Here is a 25,790-nt window from a genome sequence, read left to right on the forward strand (position 1 = left end):
GCTCAGGCTCAGTATCCTGCTCTAGGAGCCCAGAAGGTTGGGAGGGGAGTTTAGCAAGTGGAAATGGTAAAAACACAGTGAAGTATTCCCCTGGACCCACCATGGCTGCCGCTCCCACCTCTCAGCCCCACCCATGAGACCCACCCAGCCTGCCACCCATGCCTCTCCGTCCCCTCCCCGACCTCCCCTGCCCTGCCCACCACTCGCACCTCTGTGCCCCTCCCCGAGGCACCTGCCCTGTCTGCTGCTCGAACCTCTCTGCCCCTCCCCTGAGACCCACCCTGCCCTCCTCTTTCTTCATGCTGCTATTATTATTCCATGACACATTAAAGATGGAATGAAAAGCTGAGTTTCCTCCAGAGTGAGGAAAGAAAGGAGACACCAACCCCCTGGCAAAGCTCTGTGCCCCAGAGAAATCTGCCCCCTGCTATGGCAATCACTGATGTACTGGGGATATGACAGGAAAGGGACTGTCTGAATTATCAAGGCAGGAATTTTACAATCTACGGCAACATCATTAACCACAAACACACTCTCATCATGCTCCCGCCAGAAGGGAAATGAGCAGGAACTCTTGTTCAGCCATGGACGCACTTACACAACGGCACAGCAGTGAGTGTGCTGTGGAAGCTGGTCTGAGGAAACAACTGGAAATGGTCCCTCAGCGAGAACAGATTTAGAGGGTAGTGAGAGAGCTGCATAAAGCAAGTAGTTGTGGCTGAGTGGTTAAGGTGGTGGATTAAAAATCCATGGGGGGGGTCTGCCTGGGCAGGTTTGAATCCTGCCAACTACGGAGGAAGTTGTGGCTCTTTAGTTTCAGTGCCTTAGCATCCTTGGTACCAATGGGAGTTAGGCCTTGTCTCACTCTCAGGCAATGTCTACACTAGAGAGTTAGGCCGCTTTAGTTATAGCATTTTAATTAAACCGCTGTTGCATGTCTACACTAGACTTCTCGTGTCACCAGAGCGCATCCACCCTAGCAGCTCTTGGATCGCCACAGAGAGCAGTGCATTGTGGGTCGCTATCCCACTGTGCAACTGGCCGCAGGGTGCTTTGGGAAGGGCTTGCAATGGCGCATGGGCCGGTACAGCATCACATGATGCAGGTTGCTCTGTCTCATTGCTCCATGGGCATCCGACTAGTTTGCCAGCTGCTTTTCAGCTTCAGTGTGCGTGGCGGACAGACAGTGTGTGACAGAGAGTGTGTGTGTGTTGGGGAGAGACAGTGTGTGTGTTCGGGGAGTGTGTGTGTTGCGGAAGAGTGAGCGTGTTGGCATGTTGCCTCTAAGTTCAGACAGCTGCTGGAAGCAACCAGTCCTGAGTCTGGGGGAGGGGGACACCCCAGTCCTGAGTCTGGGGGAGGGGGACACCCCTGTCCTGAGGCAGAGGGAGGGGGACAGCCCCGACATCAGCCCCCACTTCTCGCACTGGCTCAGCACAGCACAGCTGACTCTGTCACATACACACACACATGCTGCTGCCAGCCTGGCTGTGTGTCAGGGGTGCAGCACGAGGGGGGTTTAGAGGGCCATAGGCCCAGCACTTTTTCCCAGCCCAACAACAGAGGGAGGAACAAGGTGGAGTCTTGGGGGAAGAGGCGTTGTGTGGGTGTGGCCTCGGGGGGGTGGCATCAGGGAGAAGGGTCAGAGTGAGTGAGGGCTGGGGAGAAAGGGGTGTCATGGTGGCGTCACAGTTTGAACGCCGATGGCTCCCCCACTGTCAGGAAGTTTCCACCACCCCTGCTCTGTATTCGCAGTGCGGGAGAGAGCAGCATCCCACGGCGGTGATTTGCTCCTGGCTGCTGGAGCGGAGCCGGAGGCTCAGCCGTCACAACTTCCCGGAGCGATGAAAGGGGAGGGACCCAGCCTCTGTAGCAGGAATGCAGGGCAGGCGAGTTCAAGGCGGGCATTGTGGGATACTGGCAGAGGCCAGTTATGGTGATCTAATGAACGGCAGTGTCTACACTGTCACTTTGGCACTTTAACTTTGCTGCAAAAAGCTCTAGGCCTCTCGTCGAGGTGGTTTTATTTTGTCGCCAAAACAGGGTAGTTTTGTCCCCAGAGGTGGCACCGCAGTGTGTACACCAGCCAAAAGCTGGCGACTGAGGGAATGTAGTGAGTATTTCTCATGCCTGAGCAATATAATTATGTTGAAGTAACTTTGTAGTACAGATCGGGCCAAAGATTCACACACACCCAGCTTGCAAGGAAAACTTCACCTGCTCCTCTGCTTTGCAGAATCCAAACACAAGTAAAGTTTCTCAGGCCCAGGTGGGGTCTGGCAGGAAGTCAGGTGTGGGCACGCGCTGTGCCTTCACCACAGGCAGGCACCATGGCTTAGCTGGCTGAAGCACCTGGTTTGTAAACATGAGATCCTGGCTTCAACTCCCAGTGGTGCCTTCTTGAGTGGCTTTTGGGGCACCTGGTATTGGCTACTGTCAGAAAACAAGATACAGAGCTAGATGGGCCTTTGGTCTAGCCCAGTATTTCTGTTTTTATGGTTTCAATAAAACTCACAGGCACTGATAATAGAGCTACAGAAAGTTTGGGTGTTAAGAGCTGATAGGTCAGTGTTCCAGTCCCCTCACAGATGATCCCCTCCCTCTGGGACAGGGGCGGGTCTGAGCTCTCACACCAAATGGCTCACTGTGACTGCCAGAATCTGTAGGCATCTCATTTAGTTTAAATCGAGGGTTGAGAACCGCTTTGTGCACCATGTGTGAGAATAAAAATCCTAAATCACCCTTTGAAATAACGAATGCAGCAGGACTTGTTATTGTCCCTGCCCCAAAGCAGACAGACCAATGGAGAACTGCCTTTGAGTCCAGGGGAATACTCCACTGCCATTTTACCTTTTTCACTTGCCAAACTCCCTCTCAACCTTGTATAGTCCCAGAGCCCAGTACTGAGCCTGAGCCGAGATGTCTACAAAGCAACTTATCACCCCACAGTCCAAGCCCCAGGAGCCAGAGGTGGCACGGGACAGCCAGGGTCTTTCATTGCAGTGTGGACATACCCTAACAGTATGTCTACACTGCCATTAACACACCCCAGTCACTCTTCTCAAATTCTGGGTCAGATGATTCAGGCCTTTGGGACTTGTGCTGCAGGGTAATAAAAATATAGTGTAGATGCTTGGGCTTGAGCCCATCCTCTGAGACTCCATGAGGGGTGAGGGTCTCTGAGCCCAGGCTACAGTCTGAACCCAAATGTCTACATTGCAGCTTTTAGCCCCACAACCTGAGCCCCAGGAGCCCAAGTCAGATGATCCAGGCAAGCCAGGCTGCAGGGCTTTTTTCACAATATAGATGCACTCTCAGGGTATGTCTACATCGCAATGTAAGCCCAGGGTTAGTAGAAGTCACGTCAGCAGCCCCAAAACATAAACATAAACCCTGAGCAAAAGACCCACCCCCAAGTAAGCTGGGCAGTTCTCTTTTCCCTCAGGTTCTTAAATCCAGCAACCAAATGTCCTTTACTATGAGCCATCCCCTCTCTGCACCTCACTCATAGTTGTTGTCATTAGTCAGCACAAGGCCAGAGATGCCTCTGTAGAGTTCACCTCCCATCCTAGATAGGAAAAGGGGAAAATAAGAAAGCACCAAACTCACTCTGTTGTCTGGGAACACCCTCCCCAACCACTCTATCCAAAAAGAGGTCTATCACCTCAGTTGTAGCATTTATGATTTTAACCTAGCACATTTCTTAGCCCACTTGGCTTTGGAACCCATGTGCCCTGCCTAGCAAGTGCTATTCACTTGAGGGTGAGTCTCTCAATCGGAGTCTGCCAAGTACGGTTCTGCTGCCCTTGATTCACATAACAAGGAGAACAATGCTTTATCACTCCAGCATATTTAATATAGATATTTCCAACATACTGTAAAATCCACATGGAGACTCATGCATGAAACCTTGAAAGAAAAACTTCCTGAGGGGGTCTGACGCACGTGTTGCTGGAGCAAAGGAGGGAGCCATGGGTTGCGATTAAGGAGCAGCATGAGGAGGCTGAATAACTGTGACTTCCCTGGTGGTCTTGTAGTTAGAATTTTACACTCTTACTAACATGGCCTGGGTTCAATTCCCAGTCAGGGAAACTTTTCATGAACACATATCGAACAAATCAAACTTTTCGAGATCCTCATAGCAGAAATTAGGCATGTTCCCAATGTGGATTGTTTATACAAATAGAGCTGTGAAAATCATTTGTTGTTTTTCTTGCTAACTAGCCAAACCAATACAATAATCATCATCATGATTCAGATATAACCCAGATAAATTTTTTTCAGTTTTCTTGCTGAAACAAAACTAAACAAAAAAAATAACATTTTTGGTCAAACCAAAATATTTCAGTAAATAAAATATTCATCCAAAAAACCTTTCACCCAGGGCTATAGACAAGTCTTTGGAAGTATCATCCCAGAGAAAGTGACCATTAGCCTCTTCCATTCCTGAGGTCTAGCTGCTGAAGTGGTCTAAGCATGGACAATGGGCCTTTCACCTATTGGCCACAGGTTACTACCTTGCTCAGGTAGCTACTGATGAAAGACAATGTGGTTTAGTGGCCGACCTACTTCTATCCCTCTACCCAAGGGGTGTTTGTGTCCCATTGCATATAAAATACAATAAATGCATTTTGTTGATACCTAAACCTGGGATCAAGATGAAACATTGTGATTGTAAATCTATGAGAAAATCTCTGCTGAGTTCTACAGAAGGAAGATTTTCTCATCAGGTTCTAGCACATGATAAAAATTCTCAAGGTTCTTTGAGTTTCCAGACACATAGGCCAGAATTTTAAGAAGGTCTCACCCCCACCTCTAGAGGTAGATTTTCAGAAGAACTCAGCTCTTATTTAGGCAATAAACATTTTGGCCAGGTTTCCAGAAAGGCTCAACACACTGAGAGCTGAGCTATTTTGAAAACAAAAGGTGGTAACAGTTGTGGGTTCTGGTTGCTTGGCCATCTGGCCCACCATGCAGGAGTTTGAGGTTCAACATTACTTTCTCAGAATGCTAGCAGCCATCTTTTATTCACTTAAAAAGTGAGCAGTTAGACTACATATAAAAATCAGCTGTGCTGTAGAAGGTCTCTAGAAGTTGAAAGAGATGTGCCATCTCCGCCTCCCTGAAGAATTCATAACAAGTTAAAGAAATCCAACACAGATAAATCACTTTACTAACAGCCTCAGGCTGACCAAGTGGTCTACTATGTCAAATTCTAGGCTGTGTTTTTCTGTCATTTGGTCTTCTGGGTGCCATGTGGAGTCGTGGGTTCAAATCTTCCTCCTGACACAATCATTGTCTTCTGCCTGAAGAAATGGCCTCATTTCAACCTCTCCGGTAACATTACAACATCAACTGCTTAGAATTTTATGATAGAAGTTGGAGGGAATTCAAATATCTTCAAAAGCTGTGCATTCAGGCCACCTAGTTGGGTAAATTCTATGCTCCTTATCCAGAAGAGACTTGGCATGGCTTGAGGGGAGGCAGGCTTGGCTGTTCAGTATCCAGGTGGAGGGAGAAGGGCAAAGTACATTGATAATGTAGAACGTGAGACTCACAACTTGTACTTTTGAGTCGTATGTGGATGCCCTACCTACTCTGGTTGTGTGCTCAGAGAGTTATCTCCTTGCTTTCCATTTAAGGTCAGGGAGGGATATTATAAGCAAGTGTTCAGGCAAAACTTTCCCCCCTGCCTGGTCAGTGAACCCTTTGGTGAGAAACTTTCCATGTATTTGACTGTATTTCGGTTTCTTGTATTGTTGGATGAGGCCTGAGGCACTAGAAGGGAAATGTTTATGGAAAACTCAGACATTCCTGTTCTCGAAAAAAAGGCAGATATTAGTTAGACACAGTTGCTTCTAGTATTCCTGTGGAATCTGAGGCTAGCTGAAGAATTTCTGTCTACACTAGAGAGAATCATTCCATTATAAATACCAATGAAATGAGATCTGCAGCTCAAGTCAGTGCTTTTTTAAAATATTTGCTGAGAAAAAAAGCCATTCTCTCCATTGTTGATAAGGTCAAGGAGCCCTCTTTTGCTTCCAATTTCAAATGCGGAATGAATGGAGATTTTTGTTTAAAAACTTCTATTTTTCTGTTGGAATTGAACAAAGGACACAGCTGTTAAAACACCAGAGCCCACCACTTAAAGAACAAGGTAGTGCCATTTCTTTCTGACAGCCAACTTTTGCTTTCTCAGGCTCTTACTTCACCAGTCTCAGACACTGCTCCATTCTCCATTGCCCTGAAGGGACAAGAACAGAGAGTGAAGTATCCCCTGTGCTCAGGGTCACAAAGTGAGCCCAAAAAATGGATGACATGGTGTCACAATCTCAAACTATGCTTCCGGTTCCTCCATCAGCATCACAGGAGCAAAACAAAGAAATCACCAGAGGAGCAATTCTGCTCTGCTTTCATTGACCCAAGTGCAGTCCTCTCCACTTCTTCTTCTGTTTATAACCTGGAGGCTCTGCCAGGGGAAAAAATCATTGAGCTGACAGTATTTCTGGGATAGAAACCCAGAGAAGGGGGTTGATGCCACCTGATGGGAGGCTGATTCATTTTCATGTGTCTCTTGGCTTTAGCTGCCCCCTCGCGTAGCTCTCATTTTGTGAGCGCTGACCCTCAGGAAGCCGACAAAGTGCTTAACCCTGCTTCTCTCAGGCCTCTGATATTAGGAGCATGGGGATTATATACCAGCTGCAAGCCCTTCTGTCCTCTCCTTTTCCTCCTTGGCTACCCTGGACCCTTTCCCACAAATGGTTTCATCAGATGCTGGAGGGACCTAAGAATCGGCCGTTTTCCCTCACCCACCTCATAAGGCAAACAGTGATTCCATTCTCTGGCACTCCTAGGGCCACATTTTCTTTGAGGACCTTCTCTCCAGGGGGTCTGATATCCTGCAAAACTGTGTGTGTGGCTTGGGGGGGAGCTGACTTGTCTACCCCCTCTCTGGGAGCTGAGAAGCTTTTTCTGACTCTCCCCCACTATATGAGTCAAACGGCATCACCCGCTGGTGGGAGAACACTAAATTCCACCCTCTTGTGCTTCTTTCTCTGACCAGCTGGTAAATCGACCCCAGCTCTCTGATGTAGAAATCAGCATCTAACCAGCCTTGTAATAGCCCCTGTTTGCTGGCTGGAGAGTGAAGGAATGAAGTCAGAAGGCAAATGTCAGAAAAGGAATCTCAACTTGCAAAGAAACTTCCTTAGGGATCCTTCTACACTGTGACAGTGCCTTTCAAGAGGTACTACAGACAGCCTGGCTAGCTCAGTTAGGAGAGCGTGAGACCCTTAATCTCAGGGCCTGGGTTTAAGCCTGACATTGGGTTCTTGACTGTGCTGCCTTAAATGTACTTTTTTTGGATATTTGGTGAGCCCAACATAAAAATGCACTCTCTTGCCTCTCAATGATCTTACGCAGGAAATGTCTCTTCCTGTTAGCTTAGATAGAACAGGAAGAGAGAACAAACTGACATTTCCGTCTATTCAAGGGACATCATCATAGAACCTAACCATATCAGCCGCACCATCAGAGGCTCATTCACCTGCACATCTACCAATGTGATATGTGCCATCAATACCCCTCTGCCATGTACATAGGACAAACCGGACAGTCTCTATGCAAAAGAATAAATGGACACAAATGAGACATCAAGAATTGTAACATTCAAAAACCAGTAGGAGAAAACTTCAAAGTCCCTGGACACTCAATAACAGACTTAAAAGAGGCCATTTTTCAACCAAAAAACTTCAAAAACAGAGTTCAAGAAGAAACTGCAGAACTGGAATTAATTTGTAAACTTTATGCCATCAAATTAGGCCTGAATAAAGACTGGAAGTGGCCAGGTCACTACAAAAAATAATTTCCCCTCTGTTGATACTCACACCTTCTTGTCAACTTTTGGAAATGGGATACATCCACCCTAATTGAATTGGCCTTGTTAACACTGACCCCCATCCCCCCTTAGTAAAGCAACTCCCATCTTTTTAGTTGCTGTGTATTTATACCTACCTACTGTCTTTTCCACTCCATGCATCTGATGAAGCCCACACAAGCATAGGCCCAAATAAATGTGTTAGTCTCTAAGGTGCCACCAGGACTTCTCCTTGTTTTTTAAAATATCAAGGTCGCAGTAAGGAAATTAGTCACTCAGAGCTTGTGGTAACATCATTTGAAGAACAAGAGGTTGATATTAAAAAGGGCTATGGAAATAATGTTATTTCAAAAGGGAAACGTGATATTCTGTATTGAAAGGCTGGCTTAGCCATTTTATTATTGTTATTTATTGATTCCTCATACCCAGACCCTGCCTAGCAAGGAAAGGAGGGGAAATGTGATTACCAGTTAGTAGATTTCTCTGACATGCAGAGGGGACATGAGGCTGTTTGTAGTTAGCTCAACATAAACGAACAGGAGGGAAAACGCTGGCTGGGAGCTAAATACTCAGGAAAAAGGGTTGGGATTCTTCTACGCTCAGATTTGTTACGTAGCTGGCAGTCTCCCAAATGATGGTCTGTTCCTTCCCTCAAAATGCAGGCAAACCTTCTCCTTTTGAACTTAAAGTTCCATGAAAGAAAAAAAAATAATCAGGAAGGACGCATAGAAGCTATGGATGTAGTTGAGAAAGGACTTGGAGTGATAAAAGACCAAAGGAGAGAAACCTGCACTGTTTCTGAACCAGGGACCTTTTGCGTGTTAGGCAAACGTGATAACCACTACACTACAGAAACCAACTACTATTGCTTTGGGGACCCTTTTCTAAGGCTTCCTCAATAGCCTCTACACCAGCTGATTTCCCTTTGAAGAACAGGGAAACAAAGGGCACCAAGAACTTACATTTTTTAGGTGAGTCAAGAAAAGGGGGGTAGCCCCTGTTCAATTCCAGGTCAGAAAGCAAAACTCTTCTGCCAAAATATCCAAAAAAATGTTCCCTTTACTTCATAAGTACAGTTGTGTGGCAATTAAATGATGACCCCAAAGTTTCATAAAGGCAAAGAACACTAAAAAAAGAAGTGTGGGAAATATGGATGTATTTGAGAAAATGGCTTGGATTGAAGGAAGACAAAAATTGATTGGTAGAGAGTGAAAAGGCACTGCTTGACCGTGCTTTGGAACTTCTCTCACAACTTCTGTAATAGAAATGCTAAGAAATGGTGTCCCAAAGGAGATTGAAGTGAGGCCATTTTCTCCAGATAGAAATGGTCATGTCAGAAGTGGGATTTGAAACCACATCTCTATGCAGAGACCAGAACACCCAAGAGATAGGGAAAAAAGAGCCTGAAAACTGGGACTTTAGACCAGGCCACCATCCTGGCACTACAAAGAATGTGACTTATTAACCCTAGTTTTCATTAATCTTTGTTGAACTCTTTAGGACGGTCGAGACGGCCCTTCTCTTTCAACTCCTAGAGACCTTCTACAGCACGGCTGATTTTTAGACACACTCACCTGGACCTAAAGTTACTGGTTTCCTGGAGCTCTATGAGAGCTGAGGTGTTGTAGTCTTCCTGCTTACGTTTTAAGGAAACAAAAGATGGTTGCTAGAAAGTGATGGTGAACCTCAAAATCCTGCTCTGTGTGCCAGACAGTTAAGCAACCAGCACCCACAACCTCTACCATGGTAGCATCCTGTCTAGCAAGAACTCACTTATTAGTAGCTGGGGTATGAAATCCTCATTTCTCTGTTGTTCTCTCACTGTAGTCCCCACTTCCCTATTGTCTGTCTGTATAATCTCTGTCTGGTTCTGTCATTGTTTCTGTCTGCTGTATAATTAATTTGTTGAGTGTAAACCAATTAAGGTGGTGGGATATAATTGGTTAGATAATCATGTTACAGTATGTTGGGATTGGTTAGTTAAATTTCAGTAAAATGATTGGTTTAGGTAGAGCTAAGCAGAACTCAAGTTTTCCTATATAGTCTGCAGTCAATCACGAAGTGTGGCGGGGAATTGAAATTATGTTTTGCTAAGGGGGGGAAAGGGAGGGGAATGGGAACAGGGACACACAGTGTTTTCCCCAGGAATTGAAATTAGGGGGGTATCGAATTTCCATGTGGAGGGTACAGGGCCTATGAGGGGTGAGACCATGACGGTGAAGATGGGCTGTATGGCACCACAGTAAAAACTGAAAAATGTTTCATGACCATTTTAGTAGATTTAACTCATGTTTTAAAATCCTCACACAAATTAAAGTCGGCTACTCAAGCCTTCTATGAAGCACTACATCTACCTCCTTCTTAGTTTCTTGTTATAATTTTGCACAACTCCGTTAATGAACTTCTTGAATGCAACGCGTTCATCTTTGGTGTCTTCTCATGTGTCCGGTACTTCCATTCCTTCATCTGCTATGCTCATTAGTTCATTCACAGGATCAGGCAGAAAGTGACTTCTTTCAGAACACAAAATTCTATTCAATGATAAAAAAGAACAGTCAACTGTAGCTGTTGTAACTGGGAGTAGCAAGAGATGAATTCCTACCTCTTTCATCTCAGGAAACAGCACAAAGATTGAGTCAAGCCACTAGTGATGATACAAAGAAGTTGAAGTCAAATTTTCATTCATTCGTCGTATGATATTCCACTCTGTTCAAATTCTCTATTCTGTCCTGAGCACATGGCAGCCCCATTGCTGGTAGTGCCTCACTCCACTCAACTGTCAGTGTTTTATAGGACAGGGATCTGTAAAAGCTATATAAAGGTTGAGTAGAACCTAGATTGTAGATTTTTAAGAATCAAGTTTTTGTACTTTTTCAGGTGTCAGAGTAGCAGCCTCGTTACTCTGTATCCGCAAAAAGAAAAGGAGGACTTGTGGCACCTTAGAGACTAACAAATTTATTGGAGCATAAGCTTTCGTGAAGAGTCTGCAGCTTGTACTAGCACTAGTTGGAGTACATGGCCTCTGCAGTGTGTATAGGAGAGATTAGGGATCCACTTTTATCTGAGCAAAGCTTGTACTCCACCATGTCTTCCAGAGAAGTTTGGAGCTCCGTCAAATGCACAAGCAGCCATCTGTTGGGCTCCAATTGACAAGCATTTAACTCTTCTAAGATGTGGGTTGTCACAGATGCAGCTGATGTGTTTTCTATAACTTGAACATCCTAGAAATCCATCTACTGGCCTACCACTGACATCAAGATAACGTACACAATGACTTAATACTTGATGCCCATTTGCATCAGTGCATTAATCAGCCATGTATGCAAATTTTTTGAATGTGGTGAGAAAAGTCTTCACTTTTTCAACCATTGAGTCTTTCACTGTTTTACCACATGCGTCTAGCCAGTCAGCTGAGTTTCTTGCTGAAAGATAGTGAGCATTTGCTGGTCTTGTTCGGAACCTGTGTTTAACTTCAGGATGAACAAGTGACAATGCACTTAACATTGGCCTCCAGTTTGTAGTGTGTGGTATCTCTTGCTTAAATAGCAAGTATGATGCCACAGCCATGTTTCTTTGCATGAACTGTGCTGTGGCTACAGCATTCTTAACAGTCTCATTAACAATCACCGGTGTTGTCCTTGGTCAGTGGAGACTCAGAGTTCAGAGGTGTTTTCACAGGAGTTCACCTTCCAGGTGGGGGGCAAGAAGGCACTTTGCTCATTCCTCCAGCTGCTCACTGTTCGCTCTGGCCACTGTTGTTCATTGTGCCACCGTTCACTCCATTGCTCTGTTGCCAATGGCCCTGTGCCATCGCCTTCTGCTGCCACCTGCCACTGTGACCTCGGCGAGTTGGTCTCTTGAGGTTCCACCGGCTCTCAGTGATTTCAGCTGAGCTCTCAGTGGGGGAACCTTGCGGCTACTGCAGACTGGGCCGTCTCTTCCACAGAAACACTGTCCCACAGCAGGTCTAAGCACTTAGAGCTGATTATCAGTGATTTCAGCTGTAGTGGTCACTTAATAAAACAAAAGACTCTCCATGGAGCCTATGCAGCTCTGTCTTTAAACAGTGGAGAGGGGCAGGTCAAATAGTACTTGTGACTCAGGCAGACCATCAAGCAAAATACCTGTCCCCACCCTCTCTCTCCATGCCCTCAATCAGCACAGGACAAATTCAATTCTAATGCCCTTTACTCAGACAATAAGAATAACAACATTTCATTACCCACCCCCCCCGCCCCGACGCCCCACATTCAGAGAATCATAGAATATCAGGCTCAACTGACTGTTGGTTGGGAAATGTTATTCTAACCCTTGATCAGGGTTGGAAGGGACCTCAGGAGGTCATCTAGTTCAACCCCCTGCTCAAAGCAGGACCAACCCCAACTAAATTATCCCAGCCAGGGCTTTGTCAAGCTGTGCCTTATAAACCTCTAAGGTTGGAGATACCACCATCTCCCTAGGTAACCCATTCCAGTGCTTCGCCACCCTCCTAGTGAAAAAGTTTTTCCTAATATCCAACCTAAACCTCCCGCACTGCACCTTGAGACCATTACTCCTTCTTCTGTCATCTGGTACCACTGAGAACAGTCTAGATCCATCTTCTTTGGAACCCCCTCTCAGGTAGTTGAAAGCAGCTATCAAATCCCCGCTCATTCTTCTCTTCTGCAGACTAAACAATCCAGTTCCCTCAGCCTCTCCTCATAAGTCATGTGTTCCAGTCCCCTAATCATTTTTATTGCCCTCTGCTGGACTCTTTCCAATTTTCTACATCCTTCTTGTAGTGTGGGGCCCAAAACTGGACACACTACTCCAGATGAGGCCTCACCAATGTCGAATAGAGGGGACGATCACGTCCCTCGATCTGCTGGCAATGCCCCTACTTATACAGCCCAAAATGCCATTGGCCTTCTTGGCAATAAGGGCACACTGTTGACTCCTATCCAGCTTCTCATCCACTGTAACCCCCAGGTCCTTTTCTGCAGAACTGCTGCCGAGCCATTCGCTCCCTAGTCTTCAGCAGTGCATGGGATTCTTCCATCCTAAGTGCAGGACTCTGCACTTGTCCTTGTTGAACCTCATCAGATTTCTTTTGGCCCAATCCTCTAATTTGTCTAAGGCCCTCTCTATCCTATCCCTACCCTCCAGCGTATCTACCTCTCCTCCCAGTTTAATGTCATCTGCAAACTTGCTGAGGCTGCAATCCACACCATCCTCCAGATCATTTATGAAGATATTGAACAAAACCGGCCTGAGGACCGATCCTTGAGGCACTCCACATGATACCGGCTGCCAGCTAGACATGGAGCCATTGATCACTCCCCGTTGAGCCCGACAATCTAGCCAACTTTCTATCCATCTTCTAGTCCATTCATCCAGCCCATACTTCTTTAATTTGCTGGCAAGAATACTATGGCAGACAGTGTCAAAAGCTTTGCTAAAGTCAAGGAACAACATGTCCACTGCTTTCCCCTCATCCACAGAGCCAATTAACTTGTCATAGAAGGCAATTAGATTAGTCAGGCATGACTTGCCCTTGGTGAATCCATGCTGACTGTTCCTGATCACTTTCCTCTCCTCTAAGTGCTTCAGAATTGATTCCTTGAGGACCTGCTCCATGGTTTTACCAGGGATTGAGGTGAGGCTGACTGGCCTGGAGTTCCCTGGATACTCCTCCTTCCCTTTTTAAAGATGGGCACTATATTAGCCTTTTTCCAGTCCTCTGGGACTTCCCCTGTTCGCCATGAGTTTTCAAAGATAATGGCCAATGGCTCTGCAATCACATCCGCCAACTCCTTTAGCACTCTCGGATGCAGCGCATCCGGTCCCACGGACTTGTGCTCGTCCAGCTTTTCTAAATAGTCCCGAACCACTTCTTTCTCCACAGAGGGCTGGTCATCTCCTCCCCATGCTGTGCTGCCCAGTGCAGTAGTCTGGGAGGGTGATCTTGTTCGTGAAGACAGAGGCAAAAAAAGCATCGAGTACATTAGCTTTTTCCACATCCTCTATCACTACGTTTCCTCCACATTCAGTAAGGGGCCCACACTTTCCTTGACTTTCTTCTTGTTGCTAACATACCTGAAGAAACCCTTCTTGTTACTCTTAACATCTCTTATTAGCTGCAACTCCAGGTGTGATTTGGCCTTCCTGATTTCACTCCTGCATGCCCGAGCAATATTTTTATACTCTTCCCTGGTCATTTGTCCAATCTTTCACTTCTTGTAAGCTTCTTTTTAGTGTTTAAGATCAGCAAGGATTTCACTGTTAAGCCAAGCTGGTCGCCTGCCATATTTACTATTCTTTCTACACATCGGGATGGTTTGTCCCTGTAATCTCAATAAGGATTCTTTAAAATACGGCCAGCTCTCCTGGACTCCTTTCCCCTCATGTTATTCTCCCAGGGGATCCTGCCCATCAGTTCCCTGAGGGAGTCAAAGTCTGCTTTTCTCAAGTCCAGGGTCCGTTTTTTGCTGGTCTCCTTTCTTCCCTGTGTCAGGATCCTGAACTCAACCATCTCATGGTCACTGCCTCCCAGGTTCCCATCCACTTTTGCTCCCCCTACTAATTCTTCCCAGTTTGTGAGCAGGAGGTCAAGAAGAGCTCTGCCCCTAGTTGGTTCCTCCAGCACTTGCACCAGGAAATTGTCCCCTACACTTTCCAAAAACTTCCTGGATTGTCTGTGCACCGCTGTATTGCTCTCCCAGCAGATATCAGGGTGATTGAAGTCTCCCATGAGAACCAGGGCCTGCCATCTAGTAACTTCCGTGAGTTGCCTGGAGAAAGCCTCATCCATCTCCATCCCCCTGGTCCCGTGGTCTATAGCAGACTCCCACCACGACATCACCCTTGTTGCTCACACTTCTAAACTTAATCCAGAGACACTCAGGTTTTTCTGCAGTTTCATACTTGAGGTCTGAGCAGTCATACTGCTCCCTTACATACAACGCAACTCCCTCACCTTTTCTGCCCTACCTAGCCTTCCTGAACAGTTTATATCCATCCATGACAGTGCTCCAGACATGTGAGTTATCCCACCAAGTCTCTGTTATTCCAATCACATCATAATTCCTTTACTGTGCCAAGACTTCCAGTTCTCTCTGCTTCTTTTCCAGGCTTCTTGCATTTGCGTATAGGCACTTGAGATAACTCACTGATAGTCCCTCAAGTGATCTTCCCTTCAAGTGATTTGTAACCCAACCCCAGCCAAAATCTATCACTTGGGCAACACAGCTCTGTTTGCTGGATACCTAGGTAGATTAGGTGTGAATGTAAATACAATCTGCTCCTGAAGCCTTTCCCCCCAACCCGCAGCTCATCACTAGCTGTCAGGGAGAGCTCATTTCAACTTTGCTTACAAATCATAATTTGAAATTATTAGGTTGGCCAACATCACCAAAATGAATGCACGGACATTGTCAGAAAAAACAACCGCTGTATAAGGAAGCTAGTCCATGTTCATACTTTTCAAATCTGTTATACTTTTTCAGATACATCTATTTTATCATGCACTTTATATGCTTTTAAAGTGTGTATTACTGTTTCAATTTCAATTCAAATTTCCAAACAATTACTAAATTGCCAACACTCCATGTAACTAGTTCACAAAACTGTGGGGGGGAGATGTTGGGAAAATTCAGGGGGGTGTAGGAAAATCCCTGGGGACACAGGCAAGTCTCTGTGGTGTCAGAGCTGGGAAGGGAGGATACTGAGGAAGGAAACTGGAATCATTGCTTGCTGGAAGTTTACCCCAATAAACATCAAATTGTTTGAACCTTTGAACTTCAGGTATTGCTGCTCTCTTTTCACGTGAGATGGACCAGGGAATGGGAAGGTGAAGCGATAAACCCTCTAACAAATACATCTTTCAGGGTGTGAAAAATCCACACTCCCGAACCAGTATAGTTAAGCTGACCTAAGCCCTGGTCAGACAGTGCTAAATCAGATGAAAGTTTGTTCTGTCGATGTAGCTATTAGAGGGATGGGAAACACCTCCACTCCCTCTAGCAACTGTCTACTCGGAAGTGCTATAGCACTGTCACAGCAGCATTTTAAGTGTAGACAGCCTAAGAGTGAGACCAGATCTGGCTCCAGTTTGGCACTATGGATGCTCAGCCACTAAGACAACAGCAACGACAATACACTCGTGCTTCTCTAGTCAGCAGGATTCAAACCTGCACGGGGAGACCCCAATTTCTAATCCATCGCCTTAACCACTTGGCCACAACTACTTAATATACAATTGCTTCACTACACAATGATTCTGTTCTCACTGTTCAAATTCCTTGCTCAGACCAGCTTCCCCAGCACACTCATGGCTGTGCATTAGCGTAAGTGTGTCCATGGCCGAACAACAAGAATTCCTGCTCATTTCCCTTCCGGCTGGAGCATGATTAGACTGTGTATGTGGTTAATGACATTGCTATAGATTGTTGTTCATTCCCCACTTTGGCAATTCAGACAGTCCCTTTCCTATTCAAATCTCCACCATATCGTTCCAAGAGCTGGGGTCAGGATTTCTTTGGGGCACTGAAATTTTTCAGTGGGTTGGTGCGTGAACTCGTCCTTGCATTCCATCCTTGATGTTTCATGGACTGTAATAGCAGCGTAAAGAAAGAGCCAAGCCAATATCTCACTGTCAGAGGTGAAATTGGCCACGTCCCCTCTGTTTGACAGTTGCCATTTCAGGAGAGAAGGTTTCAATAGAATGGAACGCCCTGGCTCAGACAAGAGATACAGGGAGGTTTTGCTGTCCATGGATCTGTGCAAAGGAAATTGTGTCTCTGTGTGAAATTGAGGAGGGAAATGAAAAGTCCACATGGGGCCTCAGTGCCCTAACGAATGTGGGTGAAGGACTTGGGCTGGGAAATGATTTAGCAGGAATCTGTATCAATTTATTGCCCTGATTAAAAGCTATGGCTAAAAGGCAGCCACTGTTGTTAGTACTTGAACCAGTGTAGGGACACCCCAGTGGGTGTCAAGCTGATTCCCTTAACCAGGGGTAGTCAATAATTTTATTAAGATCCAAATTTATTGTTCAAGGTACAGTCAAGGTACAGATTCCAGAGAAAATAATACACTGATGATAACAAGAAGTATATAGAAAGATTTTACAGTCAATATCGTCATAAATATGATGATTGTTTCTTGTTTCACTCTTATATCCGGCGCCACCGCCTTTCCCTTTAGCCTTCTGGTTTACCAAGGGTAAAACTAAACATCTCTTCAGATACAAGGGAGTGTTTGTGTATTTCCTGCTAGCTACACAGGAGTTTGATGTTGCTGCTTCAATCCTCTGGCTCTGCCGGGATAAGTAACATTTCAGGCTCTCACTGAACTGAAGGAGGGAGATCATTTTTTGACAGGTTACGCCCTCTTTTTAAAGGTGTTTGTCTGGCAGGTAGGCCTGGTTCCCAGGTCTCTCCTGAGGGAAGAAAGTTCTGTGCAAAATACCAAAACTTTTAAGGGACAGGAGGAAAAAGCCATGGCCACATGATGGGGCCAGTGTGAACCGCAATATGGTTCTTTTATGTGGGATGACTCTGAACGCTGACTGATCTCCACTCCCTTGCATTTGAAGAGATGTTTAGTTTTGCACTTGAGAACTATAAGGTTGAAGCAGTTTGATGGACGGTGACACTACGATTGAAGGGTTATTTAATGTTGTAAAAATTGTTAAAAACACTTAGCTTCAACTTGAGCTGCCTGTTATTACAGGCTGGTTTCCTCATGTCAGTTCCATCAGCTCTTCTAGTATTGCCCTGGGTTGTCTCATGCCTCGGTGGGAACTAAAGGAAATCGTCCCTTGCTGCCCTTGGCTCCAGGCTGATTTTTCCAGGGAGGGGACTTGGAATTGACTTGTTTGCTGTTGAGAAGGGAGCCAGGCCAGTTCTCAGAGAACGAGAACTCCCAGCAACTTCCCAGCCCAACCCAGGCTGCTGCCCTGTCCCAGCCTCTGTTCCCCTGGGGGCCCTGCATGTTCGACTCTAGAGCATGCAGGGAGCAGCAACTGGACAGAGGACAGCCTGGGCTGGGCAGATGCTAGGAGCACAACACCTGAGGCCTATACTGCCTCCCTCCTCAGCAGAAAAACAATCAGTCCCCGCCCTACCCCGGGACAGCAGCCGGGAGCTAAGGGCAGTGCCGGGTGGGGGTTCCTGGGGTGAGCAGGCACCTGGGGGTGTTTCTAGCAGAGCAGTTGGAACTGAATTGGGGAACCAGCTTTAATAACAGGCAGCTCAGGTTCAGACTAATTTTGTTACAATTTTCTTTATAATATTAAAAGAATTCAAAAGTAATGGGCAGCAGTTATTGGAATTCTCTTCTCCTAGTGTTCCCTGCCATAGAAAGAAATGGCTTTTTTGACTTTTCATGATATGGGAGTCAGTTTCATTCATTGTTCAGAATCAAACGTGCACAGAAGAAGCCTGTAGTGTTTCATTTCTTAGCTTCTGCTGCCATTGTGTGGCCATTTCCTTCCCCTCCTTTCTGTCCAAAGCGCAGATCAGACATCTTTCTTCTTTCCTTCCTAAACAGCCCCTTCCTTGGGTAACCCTTTGCTGGGATCGGGATGGGGAACAGCCATTTCTGAGGATTAATTTAACATCGTATTTGGTGTCGCTTCATAGATTTTACAGGCCAGTCTAGATCACTACGTACAACTGCTCTGACCGTATCATAACAGAGTCCAGAGAATTTACCCAGTGACTCCAAGATCTTCTGGTTGAACGAGGAGGGTTCATTCAGAAAGTCATCATGTTTGGACATAAAGGTGTGAAATGATGGGAAAATATATCCAATTTTTATTTTAAAATTTCCAGGAATGGAGAATCCATCAGGACTCTGGGTAAGATTTTCAATGGTTAATTACCTTCCCTGTCAGAAAGCACACCTTATTACCAATCTGAATTTGTCTAGCTTCACTTCCAGCCATTGGCTCATATTATACATTTGTCTGCTTGATTGAAGAGCCCGTTACTAAGTATTGTTCCCCATGTAGGTACTTAGGGACTGAGATCGTCACCCCCTAAACCTTTTCTGAGCTCTTTGTGTCTATCAGAGCAAGGCAGGTTTTTTAAGCCTTTCATCCTTCTCATGGCTCTTCTTTCTCCTCTCAAATGTTTCATCCTCCTTCTTGAACTGGGGACCTCAGAACTGGACAAAGTGGGCACAACAAATACAGAGGTAAAATGACCTTTCGACTCCTAATTGAGATCCTTCTGTTCCTGTATACATGGCTGACATTCCTTGTTCCTAGATGTACACACTTCCATTTAGCTTCAGCCGCAGGAAATAGTCATCAGCACCACCTCAGCTCTCGATTCTGAGATTTTCTTCTCAGTCCCTAGATCCCAAAATGTCTCCTTAGGATCCTAGATGGCTATCCTCCGCTGCCTGGATTCAGATGTTCCTGCTTCCCTCAGAAATCTCCAGATGATCAGTGTTCTCCAGAGCTTACCCTCCCAGACAGGATTGAACAACCTTAGTTTATAACTAGACCACTCATGACCTCAACTAGGTGCCCTGAGTGCACCACTTTGAATTCCCTCCAACTTCTATCATAGAAATGCTAAGCAGTTGGTGTTGTAATGTTACAGGAGAGGTTGAAATGAGGCTATTTCTCAGGTAGGAGGCAATGATTGTATCAGGAAGGAGATTTGAATGCACATCTCCATATGGAGCCCAGAACACAAATGACGGAAAGGCACAGCCTTGAGTTTGATGCGTTAGACCACTCGGCCAGCCTGACAAGCCATTTATCATTTATCATCATTGTTAGTCAAGCCATTTATCAATCTCAGTTTTCTTTAACTTGTTATGAACTTCTCAGGGAGGCGGAGAAGGCACATCTCTTTCAACTTCTAGAGACTTTCTAAAGCACAGCTGATTTTATATGTAGTCTAACTGCTCACTTTTTAAGTGAATAAAAGATGGTTGCTACCATTCTGAGAAAGTAATGTTGAACCTCAAACTCCTGCACGGTGGACCAGATGCCCAAGCAACCAGCACCCACAACTTCTACCACCTTTTGTTTTCAAAATAGCTCAGCTCTCAGTGTGTTGAGCCTTTCTCCAAACCTGGCCAAAATGTTTATTGCCCAAATGGGAGCTGAGTTCTTCTGAAAATCTGGCTCTAGGGGTGGGTGTGAGACCTTCTGAAAATTCTGGCCCATGTGTCTGGAAGCTCAAAGAACCTTCAGAACTTTTATCATGTGCTACAACCTGATGAGAAAACCTTCCTTCTGTAGAACTCAGCAGAGATTTTCTCATTGACTTACAATCACAATGTTGCATCTTGATCCCAGGTTTAGGTACCAACAAAATGCATTGATTGTATTCTTACATGCAATGTGAAAACATCCCTAGTTGGGCAGAGGGATAGAAGTAGGTCTGCCACTAAACCATATTGCCTTTCATCAGTCGCTATCTGAGCAAGGTAGTAACCAGTGGCTAACAGGTGAAAGGCCCACCGTCTATGCTTAGAACACTACAGCAGCTAGCCCTCAGGAATGGAAGAGGCTAATGGTCACTTTTGCCAAGATGGTTACTTCCAAAGACTTGTATATAGAGTGAGATGAAAGCTTTTTGCATGAATATTTTATTTGCTGAAATAATTTGGTTGAGCCAAAATGATTTTTTTGGGTTTTGTTTCAGCAAGAAAGCTGACATCCTGGGTCAACCTGAACATCTATTACTGTTATTATAACACTGGTTAGGCTAGCTAGCAAGGGGAAACAATAATTTGCACATGTCTATTTGTGGACATGGAAGTGACAGTGGAAACATGCCCACATTCTGCTACTAGTCAGTGGGAAGCTTTGATTTTATATGGTCTCCAAAGCCCTTCCCGACATGACGTAGAAGATGGGGGAATCAGGGAAAAACCATCAATTTGTGAAAATTGCAAGTGAAGAATAAATTAAGGTGTTTGATGTAAAATCACTTTTCCCTGACTGGGAATTGAACCCAGGCCGTGGCGGTGAGAGCACCAAATCCTAACCACTAGACCACCAGGGAGAAGATAGGCTCTTTCTCTTCTCAGCTGTGCTACGCTTCCTTAGGCTAGTTTCTGTCCAATTTCTGAAGCTGCTCCATTGTCCATTCCCTGAGGGGCTAAGAGCAGAGAGTGCAGGAACCCCTGTGCTCAGGGTCACAACCTGAGCCCAACCCAAGCCACTGAAACAAACTCAAATGGTGCTTCAGCTTCCTCCAGTAGGATCACAGAGCAACACAAAGAAAACCCAAGAGGAACAATCCTCCTCTGCCTTCATTTACCCCCATTGCAACCCTCTCAGCAGTCTACCTGGACCTTCTTCAGGGAAGGACATTGAGCTGATAGGAACTTTGGCATAGAGAGCAAGGGAGGGAGTTGGTCCCCCTCATTGTGCGCTGATTGCATTCTGACCCCATGTAACGGGGCTCTGAGCTTTGCCATCTTGTGAAGTGTGTGTCCTCAACAAGCACCCAAAGTGCTGAACCCCCTGGACCCTTCTGCTGGGAGCATGGTGATTGCACAACAGCTGCAAGCCCTTTTTACCTCTCCTTGTCCTCCTCAGCTTCCCCGGACTTTCCCCACAAATGGTTTCATCAGACTCTGGAGGAATCTAAGTCCCTGCAGGTTTCCCTCACCCATGTCTTAAGGCAAACCATGATTCCCTTCTCTGACACTCCTGGGGCCACATTTCTTTGAGGAGCTTCACCCCAGGGGGTCTGATTCCTGCAAATGCAAAATCACTTACCGTGGCATTCTCTCCCCAGAACATCTGAGACAATATTGACTTAAACAATTGAACTAACTGTGATCATCTGCACTTCCTTCAGTTAGCTGGGGTTCTGCTGTTGTTCACCATTTCTGAGTGGAGATTTTAAATCACTGCTGTTGCTTTGTTAGCATGTCATGGGCTATTATCAGCAGGAGGAAAAATCACTTTTTGTAGTGGTAATCAGGGTGGCCTGTTTCAAACAGGTTGTTTGTGAGTTCAAATCCTTGAGGGGGCCCATTTAGGGATCTGGGGCAAAAATTGGAGATTAAGACTGCTTTGAGCAGCGGATTGGACTAGATGACCTCCTGAGGTCCCTTCCAACCCTGATCTTCTATGATTTTTAAGGCAACCCCCATCGTTTCATGTACTCTGTATATATATCTTCCTTCTGTATTTTCCACTCCATGCATATGATGAAGTGGGTTTTAGCCCACGAAAGATTATGCCCAAATAAATGTGTTAGTCTCCAAGGTGCCACAAGTACTCCTCATTGTTTTTGCTGATACAGACTAACAGGGCTACTAACAGGGCTATTTCTGAAAGGAAATAAGTGTTATTTCAAAGGAAATGTGATGTTGTCTGTTAAAAGGCTGGCTTAGAAATGTCCATTTGTTATTTTCTCATTCCTCACACCCCGACCCTGCCTAGACAGGAAAGGAGGGGAAATGTGATCATCAGTCAATAGACATTTCTGACATGAAAAGGGGACAAGAGGTTGTTGGTAGTTAGCTCAAAAGAAATGAAAGAGGAGGAAACTGCTGTCTGGGAGCTAAATCTGCAGGACAAAGGGTTGGGATTCTTCTAGGCTCATATTTGTTAAGTAGCTGCAATCTCCAAATTATGGTCTATCCCTTCCCTCAAAATTCAGGGTAATCTCCACCTTCAGACCCTAAAGTTTCATGAAAGGAAAAAATAATGAGGAAGAAAGCTTGATAAAGGACTTGGAGTGAATGAAAACACAAATAATCAGAAGCAAACAAGACACTGTTTCTGCCCGATGACCCGGAGACCTTTCATGTCTGAGGTGAACGTGATAATAACCTACACTGCAAAAACCAGTAGTGGCTAGCTTTTGGCCTGTTTAGTAGAGCTTTCTTAGTAGCCACTGCACCAGCTATATCCCTTTCTCTTTGAAAAACAGGAAAACAAAGAACACCAACAGCTTCTTTTTACCTAAAATATCCATCAGAAATGCTGTGATAGCTCCTCCAATTTCCCCTTCTCACAAGGAGACAAAACACAGGAAATATCCAAACCAAGAAAGCTCACTCTCACTTTACTTCCCATGGACATTTCCCTGCCAGCTTCCAGGCACAATAATACAAGACACAAGAAATGCAGGAAAATAAAGATGAGTGAAGGAAACCTGCAGGTACTTAGATCCCTCCAACGTCAGAGGAAACCATTTGTGGGAAGGGTACGGCTTACCGAGGAGGACAAAGAGATGAAACATGGACTTGCCGATGCTGTGCAAAACATCATGATCCCAGAGCCCATGTGACGTGAAGGTCAGCACTTTGGCTGCTTCCTGCCTGCACAGACTTGACAAACTGGGGGCAGCCAAAGCTGAGAAACCTGATTATATACACCGAGTCAGAATGCTATCTGCTCACATCAAGTGGAAGCAAATCCCCTCCCTGGGTTTCTATGCCAAAATTATAATCAGTGGAGTGGTTTTCCTGGACAAGCCAATAGGCAGACAGAACAAGAAGCGGAGAAGGATGCGGTGGGGTAAATGAAAGCAGAGGTGGGTTGTTCCTCTTTGTGTTGCTCTTGGGATTCTGATGGAGGAACCTAAAGCATAATTTGAGCTTGTTTCAATGCTTTTGCTTGAGCTCAGGTTATGAGCACAGGGGTTCCTTCACTCTCTGTTCTTGTCCCCTCTGAAATGGGGAATGGACCATTTCCTAAATAGGAGAGAAAGTAGCCTTAGAAAGCATAGAGGAGCTGAACCAAAAACCCCTAAATTGCCTCCCTTATGGTCTACGGCAGGGGTAGTCAATTATTTTTTGTCAAGGTCCAAATTTCTTGGTCAAGATATAATCAAGGTCCAGACTCCAGAGAAAATAATTTTAAAAGATCATAATAATAAGTAAATAAAAGATTTCAGGGTCCATTAAAAATTTCTGGCTCTCTGGAGGTGGCCCGTGGTACACCTATTGAATACCCTTGGTCTACTAGTTAGGTTTCTCTTTGTTGCTCCCTTGGTTCCATCCTCAGACAGGGAAAGAAACTTCTCAACCCAATTCTCCATTCATTCTTCACTGCAAATTAAAAAAAAAAACTCAGAACTTTCACCCCAATAGCTTATTATCTGGCCATTTTCTGCCCTGTCCCTTATAAACACAAAAGGGGCATTTTTAAAAAACCAAAGACTTTGAGAATGGGGAGAACTGGCTGACTCCAACTGTCCATCTCTGTTCACTTGTGTGCCTAATTGAATGAATCTCTTTGGATACACAGCAATACTGCAGTATGAATCTGCTTCAATGGATATACTAGAAGCAATATTGTCTAAATAATACCTGGCTTTTTTCAAAACCAGAAATAGCCACAAGAGGTCACAGAATCATCTGAGATTGGCTCTAGCTGACAAAGGGGCCCATTTTTTCAGCTAGGAATTAAATTTCTTTGTTCCATTTTCTCTGCTTTGAATCTATTTCCTCTTTTCTCAGGTAGTGTGGCTAGCAAACGCTCAGGTGGCTGAGGTAATATCTTTCACTGGGCCAGTTTCTGTTAGGGAGAAAGACAAGCTTTTCTGGGACCTGCATGGCTACAACTACATAGCAAATGCTCATAAGACATTAATTAGTTCTTCTTTCACACTCAAATGCATCACTTTTGGTGTTACACCAAAAAACATTTATTAGCCCGCATAACCATTTCTTCTCCACATTCTGAGATTATCTTTTGGGTGTAATGCCATCACTTATTAAAATTCCAAATGGCCAATTAGCAAGCACCAAAATAAAGAACAACCAATTATTAATCTGCCTCACCCCTAGCCCTGCCCAGGATCTCTGCATTGGTTTAGAAAATATTTTCACATAGATATTTGTGAATTGGGAAGTTTTAAATTGTGTCAGCTTCCGTCTAGAAAGAGAGAATGGTAAGCGAATTGCTCCAACACAGATTTCCCCATCTATGTGAAAGAAAGAATTAGAAGGAAGTAAGGAAGTGAATCCAAGATAAATGATTCTGACCTTTCCTTTGAAATGTTAGGTGCAATAAATCAGTGAATATTCCCATAAGTAAACTCATGTAAGTGACAGAAAGGAAGGCATAGAAAAAGGCTGTCAAATGTTGTGTTAAACTTTAATTCATGAGCAAAATTGTGTGGCAATTAAATTACAACCCTAAAATATCGTAAAAGGAAGAATAACGAACGAACAGTGTAGGAATACGGGTGTATTTCAGAAAAGGGCTTGGAATGAAGGAGACTAAACTGATCAGTTGGGAGAAAGGCACTTTCTGCCTAGTTTTAAGCCAGGGATATTTTGCGTTTGAAGCAAACATGATAACCACTACACTACACTACAATCCACTACAGAAACCAATTGTGCCCAGCTTTGGATGTCCCCTTCTAAGGCTTTCTCAGCTGCCAATGTATATCCGCTCACTCAGATTCCCTTTGAAGAACAGGACAACAAAGAACCTACTTTCCAAACTCAAACAGTCATCAGAAAAGCTGTAATGTCTCATCCAATTTGCCCTTCTCCCAATGAGGCCAAAACGCAGGCAAACCTCATAACCGAGAAACCTCACATCCACTCCACTTCTCCATGGACATTTCCCTGCCAGCTCCTAGGGAGCAACCAACAAGACAAGAAACCAAAATGCGGTAAAATCAAGGGCAAGTTTCCCACCACGGGTTTCACTGACTGCGAAGGGTCATATAGAAATGTTTTGCTTTTTAATACCTGAAGACTTGGTTATTCTCTCCTTCCCTGAACTGGAAAGAAAAGCAAGGAGATAGATGTGAGAACAAGCACTCCTAAGCAAAGGAAAGAAGACACCCAGCATAGGGGCTTTAACCCATCACCATGAGATTAAAACCTAGGCTACACTACACAGTTAGGCCAGCCTACAGCATTTTAGCTTGTCCTAATTACCTCACTGTACACACTACAGCCTTGTCCCATCGATGTAAGTGCCCTA

General features: G+C 45.1%; 1 protein-coding gene and 2 non-coding genes across 9 annotated transcripts in view; 2 read left to right on the plus strand and 1 right to left on the minus strand.

Annotated features, from left to right (window-relative positions):
- LOC119849376 (zinc finger protein 420-like) overlaps window positions 1–25,790 on the plus strand; it is a 3,142,523-nt gene that overhangs the window by 1,836,546 nt on the left and 1,280,187 nt on the right. The window lies entirely within an intron of this gene.
- On the plus strand, window positions 709–793 carry TRNAF-AAA. Its single transcript has one exon. It is a non-coding gene; the product is annotated as a tRNA-Phe (tRNA).
- On the minus strand, window positions 20,815–20,886 carry TRNAE-CUC. Its single transcript has one exon. It is a non-coding gene; the product is annotated as a tRNA-Glu (tRNA).

The sequence above is a fragment of the Dermochelys coriacea genome, chromosome 28 (assembly GCF_009764565.3).
Source record: "Dermochelys coriacea isolate rDerCor1 chromosome 28, rDerCor1.pri.v4, whole genome shotgun sequence".
Lineage (NCBI taxonomy): Eukaryota > Metazoa > Chordata > Testudines > Dermochelyidae > Dermochelys > Dermochelys coriacea.